Source organism: Micropterus salmoides, unplaced genomic scaffold, assembly GCF_014851395.1.
Source record: "Micropterus salmoides isolate LMB-PRFRI ecotype aquatic unplaced genomic scaffold, ASM1485139v1 Ms_hic_scaffold_3580, whole genome shotgun sequence".
NCBI lineage: Eukaryota > Metazoa > Chordata > Actinopteri > Centrarchiformes > Centrarchidae > Micropterus > Micropterus salmoides.
Genome location: NW_024042907.1, coordinates 1,974 through 14,015, shown reverse-complemented (window position 1 = coordinate 14,015; position 12,042 = coordinate 1,974). Strand labels below are relative to the sequence as shown.

The 12,042-nt window shown below is 37.5% G+C and overlaps 1 long non-coding RNA gene across 1 annotated transcript; it reads right to left on the bottom strand.

Annotated features, from left to right (window-relative positions):
• Nucleotides 1–2,850: 2,850 nt before the first annotated feature.
• LOC119884604 lies at nt 2,851–11,329 on the bottom strand. The gene is made up of 3 exons (XR_005441051.1): nt 11,012–11,329; nt 10,487–10,573; nt 2,851–3,258 (listed from the first exon to the last, which is right to left on the bottom strand). It is a non-coding gene; the product is annotated as an uncharacterized LOC119884604 (long non-coding RNA).
• Nucleotides 11,330–12,042: the final 713 nt, after the last annotated feature.

The following is a 12,042-nucleotide window of genomic DNA, read 5'->3' as shown; positions in this document are numbered from 1 at the left end:
AAATCTGCACCCGTGTTACATCTACTACCTAATATTCCCATTATTGTAACATACAATATTCTAATAATTATAATTAAAAATGAATTTAGTATCTTCATATATGCACTTCAGATGTTTTTATTAAAGATGTTCTTTTTTTAAATTATACTAAAAGCAACAAATGAAGTGATGCTGGGACCCCTTTACATTCAAGCTGGAAGCATAAGACATGGTTTCTTGCTGATATGTGTACACTTTTTAGCATAAATGAATACTTGTTACAATACTAATTCCTATGCTTCCATTGAACACTATTTAAGGAGCCTCTTAGCATCTTAGCAACCACAAATTACAAATTTCAAATTTCTATATTCTCTATTCCTGTATTGTTTAACAAAAGCATCAAGTAATCAAGACAATACTATATAGGCCTATAGGTACAGTATAACTATCATGGTAATGACTGTGATTGTGATGCATTGTAACATATTCTTAATGAAATTCTTAAGTCTTCTGCCCTGGTGTCAGGTTTGACTCGATGATGTGGAATATCCATGATTCTTCTTTTTTGTCTATTCCCTGGACAAAAAAGGAAAAGATCTAAACCTTTTCTTTTCGACTGAATTTACATCTTCTGCTCATTTCTCCTGCTTTCTTACCAAGAGAATTCTAATGAAGGGCAAAGTCAGATATCTACAGGGATACAAGAGGACCTGGAGACAGGAGAGAATGCAGCCACTGATGGCAAGACATTTCCATAAAAGTACAATCAGGTTGGAATTTTAAAAGTGAATGTTTAAGTAGTCTAAGAGATGGGCTTTGATTCACACTCTGATCAAACCCAAGACATCTCATTCAGAGAATAATGATTTTTCTCCCTTAATTTTTCTCTGTTTCTATCTCATCTGTGAGCTTACAGGTAGAGCAAAGCCCAATGGTATTGTTTTCCCTCCAGTGCTTGAGCACAGGAGCCTTTCTTCTGCCGGATTAGACATGGCCAAAAAGAATGGCAAATGTAGATATGCCACAATATTAGAGGTTGGCTACACAGTGAAGAGTCAGGCCCAATCCACTGAATGCATTTCATGTTCCCTCCAACACTGGATTATAAGTAAATAAATATCTATTTTTTATATATTTTCATCTGAAATGTGGAAGAAAACAATCTTCCTTTTGTGCATATGTTCTCATGCATATGAGGATGTGACTGAATATCCAATATCTATTGTTGTTGTTCACAGGAATGATGGATAATACAGCGGTGTAAAGAAAGAGAAATTGCCATGTCAGAAAAGAAACAATTTGTGCCATGGTTTTAACCAGCCCCACCCCCATAAAAATAACCCTCTATATATGTTATAGGCAGAAACATGAAGCAATATAGCACAGTTTCTATAATACTGTAATAAAGTACCATTATCTGAGTAGTTCCATTTAGTGAGGCTTTTCTAAACCAATAATTGAAATGGAAATTGAAGTCTGTCAGAGGCCGCACACCTCTGGAGCAACTAGGGCTTAAATGTCTTGCTGAGGGACACATTGGTGGATGTTGCAGTGGGAACTGAACCCCGGTTTCCCACACCATAGGCATTATGCTTATCCACTGCACCATCACCACCCCAGGAGTAAGGTTTTAAACATTCACTGCATGATAAGGTCATGAGGTATCAAAGGTCAAGTCACACAGCAAAAATGAAGAACAGTGCTACAGCAGCTCAATTTACCCTTTGCTAAGCCACGCCCCCCTTAGTTACTGTTGCTAAGTCCAACAAACTGTCATTAAAAAGCAGAAGAGTAGTGCTTTATTACGTTACATTCAGCAGTAATTTAGCTAGCGTTAGCTAACTAACATTACATGAGGAGCAATCCACAGCCTCCATTTTTCTGGATTTGTTTTAATTTTTGGAAAGGGAATAAATCGTACTTCTCTTTACAACCTCTCTACAAGAGTTAATGGAGCGCAGCCATGAAAGTATACTGCACTGTGATTGGCCAGCTGCGTGTTCAGGGCATGGCTTAGCGAAGAGTCAACTGATACAACAGCCAGAAACAACATACAAAAAGCGAAGGCTATATTACTTTAAATAATTCAACATATTCCATCATTAAACACTGTAACTTAAGGCTGTTTCATTTTAACATTCATATAAAGGTACTTCTCCTTTTACTTTGGAATGAAGGGCTACTTATTTAGTGTGTGTGTCTGATTTTTGAAAATCTAAATAAGAGAGATTTACTCAAAACATCTGTAGTAAAATGCATATTGCAGACTCTTCGAGACCATCTGTTGCCCTACATTGTCTATTAAGAAGCCACGTTGCAACGCTTAGTATGTTTAACTATACTGACCCAGCATTTTTCTCCTCACTTGTGTTGAAGTAAACTTTGTTTTAACTAGGTATGAGGTTTGTAGTGCACAGAGTGTAGGTCTATACATTTTCAGTTTCAAATGGGATCTGTCAGACATGTGTGTTTTTGCTGCAAGCTATTACTCTTTCATGGCCCCTTTTTGGAGAGAAGGTTCCTGACCAATTATTTTCAGACAGATGCAGGGATGCAGAATGACTAGAAGCATCAGTTTTTTTTTCCAGGTGATGCCTTAGGTAAGGGGAGAATGGCCAGAGGCTACAGCAGCCCTCTAGGGACATAGGGGGCTTATAAACTGTGAAACTGACATCTCTCATCTATTACTTTTGCTAAATAAACATTTAAAAACCTTGACAGTCCTCTACATGCTTTTCCCAACTTGTATATATTTAGCATTTTATAAATTTGAAGTCATTTTTGAAGTATCGACTGAGTATAATGTTAAGAATAATCACTGATCCAAGGATGAATAAAAGCACTCAACTGAGTGTACCTCCTCATCTGCACGCTTTCATATTTCTTTTAATACACCTTATGTTACTTTTATGCAGTACAACTTTCCAAAATCAATACACTGTACACTTTCAGGATGAAATATTTTTCATCATATCAATATTCACTTCCTTTACAAGCCAGTTTTCACCTATGTCTATCAAAGGGAGTTTGTTGAAGTGATGCTGTTGGCATCGTGAAAAAAATAAAAATAAAAACACCTCTCTTATTGCCACCATGCAGGTTCCCTTGATGTCTCTCCCAAACCAAAAAGCCTTGCAGGGTGCCTCCAGAAATGTTCCTTCAGTCACAGGGAGGCCCGTCACGGGTCCCCTACGCAAGGTCACCATGTTTGAATGCTGTCACCTCCACTTAGAGCCAGGCAAAGCAACAGACCTCTCCCTGTAGCCTCCTCCTAACCTGTCACAGAAACTACAGTTATAATCACTTCTGGCTTGTTTTGCGATTGACTTCAGATACTCTCAGATTTATTTATTCCAGCATTCTTTGCCCTCTGCCTCATTACACTAATGTCTCGCTGTCTACAAATGGTGTTGTTTTGTTGTATGTGTACTGTGCACTGTAGTTTGTGTGTTCTTGTTTAGCTTGTTGTCCTGTTTGTTTCTGCTATGTTTATGTACACTGTGAGCTTTGTAAGACCAGAGTCAAATTCCACGTATGTGTACACGTACCTGGCCATTAAAAGTGATTCCGATTCCGCCTTTAATCTCTTAATAATTTACATTTCTAAGCTTTAAACCAAACATGTACAACATCGGGTAAGTGTTTGGTTTGACTGATATTACAAAACAGTGCTCAAGCCAGCTAATGATGAAGATTCTGCATTCCCTTTTTGAGCCATTGTTGTGCACATCTGTGTTTTTGGTGGCAGCACAGGAAAAAGCCAAAGAACTCGGCAGCATCTGCACTGTAGTACAAATGCAAAACCCTACTAATTATTGGGAAAAGATAACATTTTATTAAAGGGTTTTTTCCTTTGACATAATTTTCTATTTTACAAGGAGAGTATAGATTATAGAGTGTAGCTCATTTATAGCACATGACCGATGCCTTAAAAAAAGTATTTTTTCTCACTGTGACTGCTTGCTTCTTTTAAAACATATTTATATTGTAGTATTTTTAAGGATCTATAATTAAAAGAAATTTGCATTAGTTTAGTAAGACAGCTTTCATTATACCTTTTTTTTATTACTTTGAAAAATGTAAACGTTCAACGGTGGCTCATTTCTAATTTCTAATACCTGTAAAGCCAAAATAAGTTGTGTTTCCCCACACATAGACTTTACTTGTGCGGACCACCCAGGTATATTAACAGTTACCACAGTAGCCTATATTTGAATCATTTTAGCATTTTGCAGATAAAGACATAGAGAGAGACATTATCTGGTATTAGGTTAGAAGAAGCAGACACAAAGGATATTTTAAAGCACGGACTGGGTAAAACAATCACATGTCATTTGGTTTCGATAGGCGATGTCACTAACAAGAAGGCTGCACCATGTGGCTCACCTGCTTCTGTGAAAACGGAATTGGATAAAATATACAGCACTGAGCCGCGTTACACTGAAATTTATTTTATTTGTGCAAAAATGCTCTCTCCAGTAGCCAAACCTGGAGCACTTTTTATATTGAGAGAGAAGGTCCTGTAACCTTGTGCAGTTTGGAAGTAAATGGTTAAGTTATTTAATAGTCAGTGTTTTGTTATGAACACGGAGGCAGGTCAGATCGCCTAGAAAATTGTAACCGGTGCTCATTTTTGACAGAATTGAAAATCATACCATTTCTAAATACTGATACCCAGCAACCTTCCCTGTCTCTCTCTACTATGACTTTCAATAAAGCAGATTTTTTTTCTATCTAAAAAAAATCATTATGGTTGATTTAAAAGCAAACAATTGTTTGTGTCTTTAATCATCCAGCAGACATAGAGTAATATTTTAATCCCATTGAAGTCCTGCATGAGCTGCCTCTATGGGGTGCGCAACAGAAAAAAACGTAATGGTTGTGTAGTAGTGTAAGAACTACAACAATTTTTTTTTTTTTGTGGAATTTTTCACAAACTAAAAAGCCTGAATTGAAAACTCGCCTTTGTAAATTTAATTTAAAATTAAAAACGTTATTATTAGTTAGCTCACAGGAAATGGCTACTCACACACCTCTTTCCCTCTCCCCTCACTCTCTCTCTCTCTCAGGCTGAGCCAACCGCGCTGTACTTACATATCGTCATATGGATCCTCTTTTGGTCCATGTTATCGGTTTATGAGGCTATAAGGTGCGATTTGCAACATATTTTATATTACGTATTACGTGTTACGTATTATACTTATATAGTTACGTAGTAACTAACGTAGGTAAGATCATAATAGGCAGAGCAGTATTTGTTTTAATTTTCTGTGTTTGATTTTTACAAATTGTAGTGGTGTTGGGGAGGAAATTTTAGTCTAACAAACTTTTGATTTTATGGTAAATGATCTTTGAGAATCTATATAAAGATAAAATAAGAAGTAAAACTTTTTTACAATACGAGGGCTTAGAGGGCCCTGATAATTTGCTACTAACCAAAGTGATAAAAAACTAACTTCATCTGATGCTTGGTAGTGAGCAGGTAGGGAAAAGCTTGTTTGCTACCAAACTAGTGAAAATGAGGTTACTGAGAACTGACTAAACCAGAGAGTTAATGTGCAGACAGAAAAAAATATATATATAATGAGCTACAATAAGGTTAAAAGGTTTCATACTGTAGACCTAAAAGAAAAATTGATTCATGGAGCTATAAATAACAGAAGCTAAAGATAGAGACTGTCAACAGTCTGGATGTTTTTAAACTAAAAAGCTGGCTCAAGATCAGTCTGCCAGGGTCAAATGTAAATAAATTTATATTTCAAAATGATATGAAACATCAAAAAAAAAATCAATGTTTTTAAGGTCGTCCTTATATCTGGGACTACAGTTGTTATTTGGGTGCCATTAATTATTCAGCACACCCCAAGGTATACACAGAATGTCTTGAGAAAACTAAAGCACAAAAGCAGGACAATACCATTCCCTAGTAGCCCAAATGAAGGACTGATTTTCACTTACCAGTTATTCTAATTTGGACAACCATCAACCATTGTTGGGACAATGAAACAGTCCCCCAGTTTGTCCACTTAGATCTGCTGTTCCACTCACAAGCAGTATTAATCCAACTAGAGGTAAACAGACTTCAGCAATTCAAATTGACCTCTAGTACTCAGGAGACAATCTCTAATCAATATTACTTCACTGCATGCCTTTAGAAATGCATAAGCATTTGCAATTATGATAAGCATCCATGAGAATACCGCAGCTCAGTAAGGCAGGACATACACTAACAAAGGGCAATGTTTATAAAGCACATCAGGCCTCTGCGCGATGTAGCTGTAATGCCAAGATGCATTTCAGTAACATATAATGATGTACTTGCACATTATCCAAACATCATTTACACACAAACTCCCTCTTGATTCAAACCTTTGTTATTAGTCGAAACATCAGACTTTCTCTACGTCATCGTACACAAAGTAACACCAGATGATAGTGTGAAAGGTTACAACGATTTGTAAAACTAGTCCAAAACCTTACTGCAAACACAACTGTAATGGAAATCAATCAAGTGCAGCACAACACATGCTTTGTTTCTTCACACCCCGTTGAACACTTGAGTGCTCTCAGCCCAATTCTGAATGCTAGCCAGTTCGGCTAAACCACTCCTGAATCTGAACAGACTGTGCCGTTGCTTTGCCCGGCGCAGTAGACCACAGTGTGTAAGGTTCTTATTACTGAACTACAATCAGGACATTCAGGTTTCCATGAAATCTGATTATTTCACATGACAGATCGTGATCATGTTAGGGCCCTTAAACTAGATATAACATGAAACTTGATATGTCATCAGCATCAAATGAGTTTGGTGTGGAGTGGCTGCTCTGCAGTTGCACTGGAGAGCATTATTAGGCAGAGCCACCCCATAACAATAATGTTTAAACTTAATAAAAATTATACAGTAAGATCAACTTACTTACTTAAAAAATGGGCAGAAGGGATTTTACAGGGTAATATGTATGTTTAATGCTTTATTTGTCTGAATTGCTTATTTTATATATAGGGACTATGGACATTAATTGACGTCACTGTAAATGCGCTAGTGTTAGCCAAAGTTCTTAGCGATAATGATTAACTAAATATTTATTATTCCATTGCAAACTAAGGGCTTGTTCAGACTGCCACTGGACACACAAATCCGATGTGATCACTTGCAACAGTCTGTCTTAATGATCTGATTTGAGAAACAAATCTGATTTGCCTAACAAAACGTGCCCTGGAAACCGTGTACTTTGACAACTTCCAAGTTTACATACAGTATTGCAACATGTGTCTTGGGGCTGGATTATTTGGACAGATAATTCTACATCCCGAGTCATTTTTCAGTACATCCTGTAAAAACACAATTTAATTAGTATGCACACAAACTCTTTTGGGGAATCACAGAAGGGACATTCCAGAGGTGGTGAATTTTAACACACAAGAGATGTCTGCAACAGTCCCTGGTGTAAACCTCAGCAGGCACAGCGTGATATTCTCAATTTAAATAAGGATAAAAAGTCAGAGCTTGAAAACTAATTAGCCAACATAAAAATGCCTACAGTGGAGCAGAAAAGGACTTAGTAGATGGTTCAATCAGACTTTTAGGTGATATAGCACCAATATTTCATTTCAGTCATTTCAGAAAACAAACACCTTAAATGGCATAAATCTTCAATGCAATCTCATGTAGCAACCAAGTTTAGACAGCCATAAATTACCCCCTATTATGGCATAACACACCATCATTATTTCTAAAAAGAGGAGGTCAAGTTGCAGTCTCCACTAATACTCAAAGGTGCAGAGGTGTGCAGTATGATCAACTTCATTTAGATTTTCCTCTGTGTGTCTGACTGAAATCCAGACTATCCAATTAATTCACTGAACAGTTTGTCTAGTCAGTTCATGTGAAGTTATGTTTACAACTCTTGGTTGGGCGATCTTCTCTATTTTGGATCATGGCTACTTGAGATCACCGATTGGCGATCTGATCGCCAGGGGGCGGTGTTAAGTGTTAAGCACGTCAGTGAAATCCCAGCATGGAAGAAACAGGCTCACTAGCTTTAACAGAAACCACCAGAGAAATCTGTAAATGCACAGTACAGTGTTTCCCACAGAATTACCGTCTAACTGTGGCGCTGCGCACGTGCTGCGGGGAGAAGGAGGGTGAAATCCATAGCAGCTATGTACAGCGTAACCCAGCTGTATTCTAACGTTAACATATCCGTCTCCAACATTGACAGTGTTAAGAAAATAGATAGACTAACTTCTCAGAGTTAACTTGAATGCTTTAGTTTTTCTATAAACACCTGGCTCCGTTTCGCTGTGTTTGTTGGGGGGAGGGTTGATATTGTGGCGTGCCGTGTCGTCACAAATAAATCAATGGCTGGGAAACACTGCAGTATGGTGCAGATTGTAGAGACTGTTTTTATGACATCTTAGTTCTGATAGTGAGTTAGTTAAAACTGCCTTAATATTGGCACATGAAAAACCAATCGCTGATCATCACTTCAGTCGTCGTTAAGTGATCCAATTGTGCATCAGAACAACCCTAAATCAGAAGTTCAACTTTTCTTTCAACTGGACCAAGGGAACCAAACTACGTGTGCACTACATGTATAGATAGACCCAAGATAAACAATCATATTTTGTTCTGTAAAAATATATTTGAGGGTGACAATATAATTACACGTTAAGCAATTACTGGCAAAAGAGAGAGAAAAATAAGTAAAAATGATTGAAGTTTGTCATCCTTAGTGTATGTGAGAAGAGATTCCAGCATTGAAACACAGCCCTTAACAAAGCTGGACAGTGTGTTTGAGTTTCACCGAGTATGGGCAGCTCCATCAATATTTAGCTTCTCCTCTACCTCACCTCTTCTACAGATAAAAGCAAGTTGAGGCCAGAGTACAAGGAGACGCCACCTCTCCCAGTGATGCTAATTATCCCTGTTTGCTATCTGGGTAGCTTGCAGGCATTCTGATTGGATTTACTTGACAAAATAAATAAATGATCGTCATAAAAGTGTAATGCCACCTCTCTGACCTTTCCCCATACTCAGGCCATGTTAGCAAAGGTATGGTGGAGCAAATATCGTTAGAATCTTTTGTTCTTTCTCACTCTTAAACTATTCTTGATACCTATCAGGGAAAACCTTGTGTGTGTTCCTCACTGAGATTTTCCCCGCTGCTTCAAGTTACCCTTTCTGTCTTTGATGATAGTTAAGACTGTTAAGATATATTTGAAATAAATACACAAGATTCGGTTTATATACCAGAGCAGGATTTGGCTGGGCGCTCGTGAGTATTCACACACCACAACACTATATGTAGGATAGAGCCCAATCTAGTTTTTACTATTTAAACCTCCAACAACTGATTTGGCCACTAGTGGGCAGAGGTAACAAGCTATAATTATAACTCTGACATACTATGTTATTGTTGTTATGATTATTATTATTATATGTGACTGAAAATTATGCTGATGAGAGCAGTGAGTGTGAACCAAACCTTCACAGTGCAAAACATCCTGTCACACACTAGTAGTGATGATTCATTATTAATATAACATTTTTCATTACAGCTGCTTTAAAGTGATATCCCAAAATGTTTGATTATCAAACACACAGCCCCTGTTGGCACAATGCTGTGGATATGATTGAACCAAAATGAAAATCTGTTTCAGCCGACAAGAAAAATGTTGGTAGGGATATTTTAGGTTAGGTTTTAGGTTATCTGTATCATCCCCACATAATGCTAAACTTATGCCTTAAAAAAACACACCATGTCTTTTAACCCAGACATTTTGACTTTATATTCACATTAAAAAGCACAGGTGTTACTAATAACATTAATGCTGGCTCTGTTCCGTTAAAGTGTTGTAGTACACCATGACATCTAGGGATGAAACGATGATCGGTTCAACGGTAAACCATGCTAAAATTCCTGACGGTTATTATTACTATACACGTTTTAATTACCATGATATCTGGGTACGGTTAACCGTGCTGTTATAATCTCACGGCAAACACTGTCCCGCGTCTCCCAGAAGCAGGCGCACATGCGCAGAATGCAACGTCGGTTTATTTGGGTCAATGACAACAAACGCTGGTAAAAACGCTACGCTTGTATTTGTAGTTTTCAATATAAAACTTGTTGAAATGGTTTCAGTGAGTATATCAGTACATTTTAATCTTTTTCTTCTTATACCGTGATAATAATGATAACCGTGATCATTTTGGTCACTGTAATTGTTATATGAATTTTTCATACCGTCTCATCCTTAATGACTACATGGGACCGGTGAGCCAACATGCACAACATCAGGAATCTGAAAACCAGGCAGCTAAACTGAACTCAAGCCATAATGCATTTGATCAATTACATTTGTGCCAAAATGTCTTATACGCAAAAAAGGCCTACTGAAAGCCAAAGCCATTGCTTGAGAGAATGTGAAACAATTGGGCGCATGACTTGCTAAAGCAAACTACCAAATAACATTTAACATGAAACATTTTGGTACTCACATGTGGGTGGAAGGTTAACCACAGGGACAGGCATCCATACGTCCATACTTCCCACTGTTCCCAGGGTCCGAGGACAGCTTCTTGGTCCTGTTTAATTAACACATATGTCAGTCTCCTTAGTCAGTTAAATCTAAAGCTATTCAACACATCCATGAGGTACTGCAGTGACCTCACTATGTAGTGTCACACACCATATTGAAAGGCAGAAACAATTCACCAGGTCCACAAACAACAAATTCTAATTCATTGTTGTTTTTTTTAATGAAATCAGTTACTCTTAGTTAAGTGGGACCACTTTTCCATCCTCTGACCATCTGAAGCAAATGGCATGAATGTGTTATCTATAATGCCCCTAGTTAATTGTTTACATGTTAAAATAATGTTTTCATGTAGTAAACTTTACTAAACTTTGGTGACATCTGTTATGTTGCAACCTAGAGAAGAATCCCACTACACTTCGAAGTAATAAAAAACTAATGAAAACTTAATCATAAACATAATGAGTGACTACTGATGTACCCACACCTTTCATGTGGCACATTTGTTGGGAGCGGCTATGGCTCCGGTGATAGAGCGGGTTGCCCACTAATCAGAAAATCAGTCAATCCCCGGCTCCTCCAGGCTCCATCTCGAAGTCCTTGGGCAAGTAACTGAACTTGCCCCGACGGCTGTTCCATCGGTGTATGAATTTGTGTGAATGTTAGTTTCTGTTTGAGCACAGAGGCTCAATGTATGAATGTGTGTGAATGGGTAAATGCGACATAATATAACAGCACTTTGAGTGGTAAGAAGACTAGAAAGGCACTATAAAAATACAGACCATTTACACTCATCTATATGTCTATAATTTCCCTTGAATCCAGGTTAATCCCACAGTTTGTTTCTTTAGCTTCTACAACGTCGTCAATGACCAAAAAAATTCTGCAACAAGTAGTTTAGTTAGTTCAACGTCTACATTTTCAAATGGCAAATCCAAATACTTGGAGTTGGATTTTTAAATATAAAAGTCATCAACATAAATATAACTGCAAAGCCTTGTAAACTCTGTGGGCTATAAAACTGTAACAAGTTTAAGCAAAACAATGGCTCCTCTACACCACACTGTTCTTTTTAATTCCCTAAGTTATATCCATAAAATGTTATCATATTTAAGAAATGAATGCAATGAAATATAATAATATCTTCTATAATAATCATAGACTGAAAGATAATAATCATAATAGGCCTATGTGTAACTAGCCACCAGCACACACCATTAGCCTGTTACATTCAGTATGCTAGCAGGACATCACCTTCAGGGCCTCACTTATATGTCCTCAGTAACAGTGAGCGTAAGCTTGCTAATTCCCAAACTGTAACTCTAACTGGCCAAGAAAGTTAGTAGTGTAAGCATTAACTAGCATACACATTTCCGTACCTTTGACACAACATGTTGGCTAACAAATGAAAAGCTATGCTAACAATGCAACCTGCTAACAGTGATTTTAGCTTTATTTCAAACTATCAATTTCACATGCACGTATTTACATTTAGACACGTTCACATCACTGATTTGG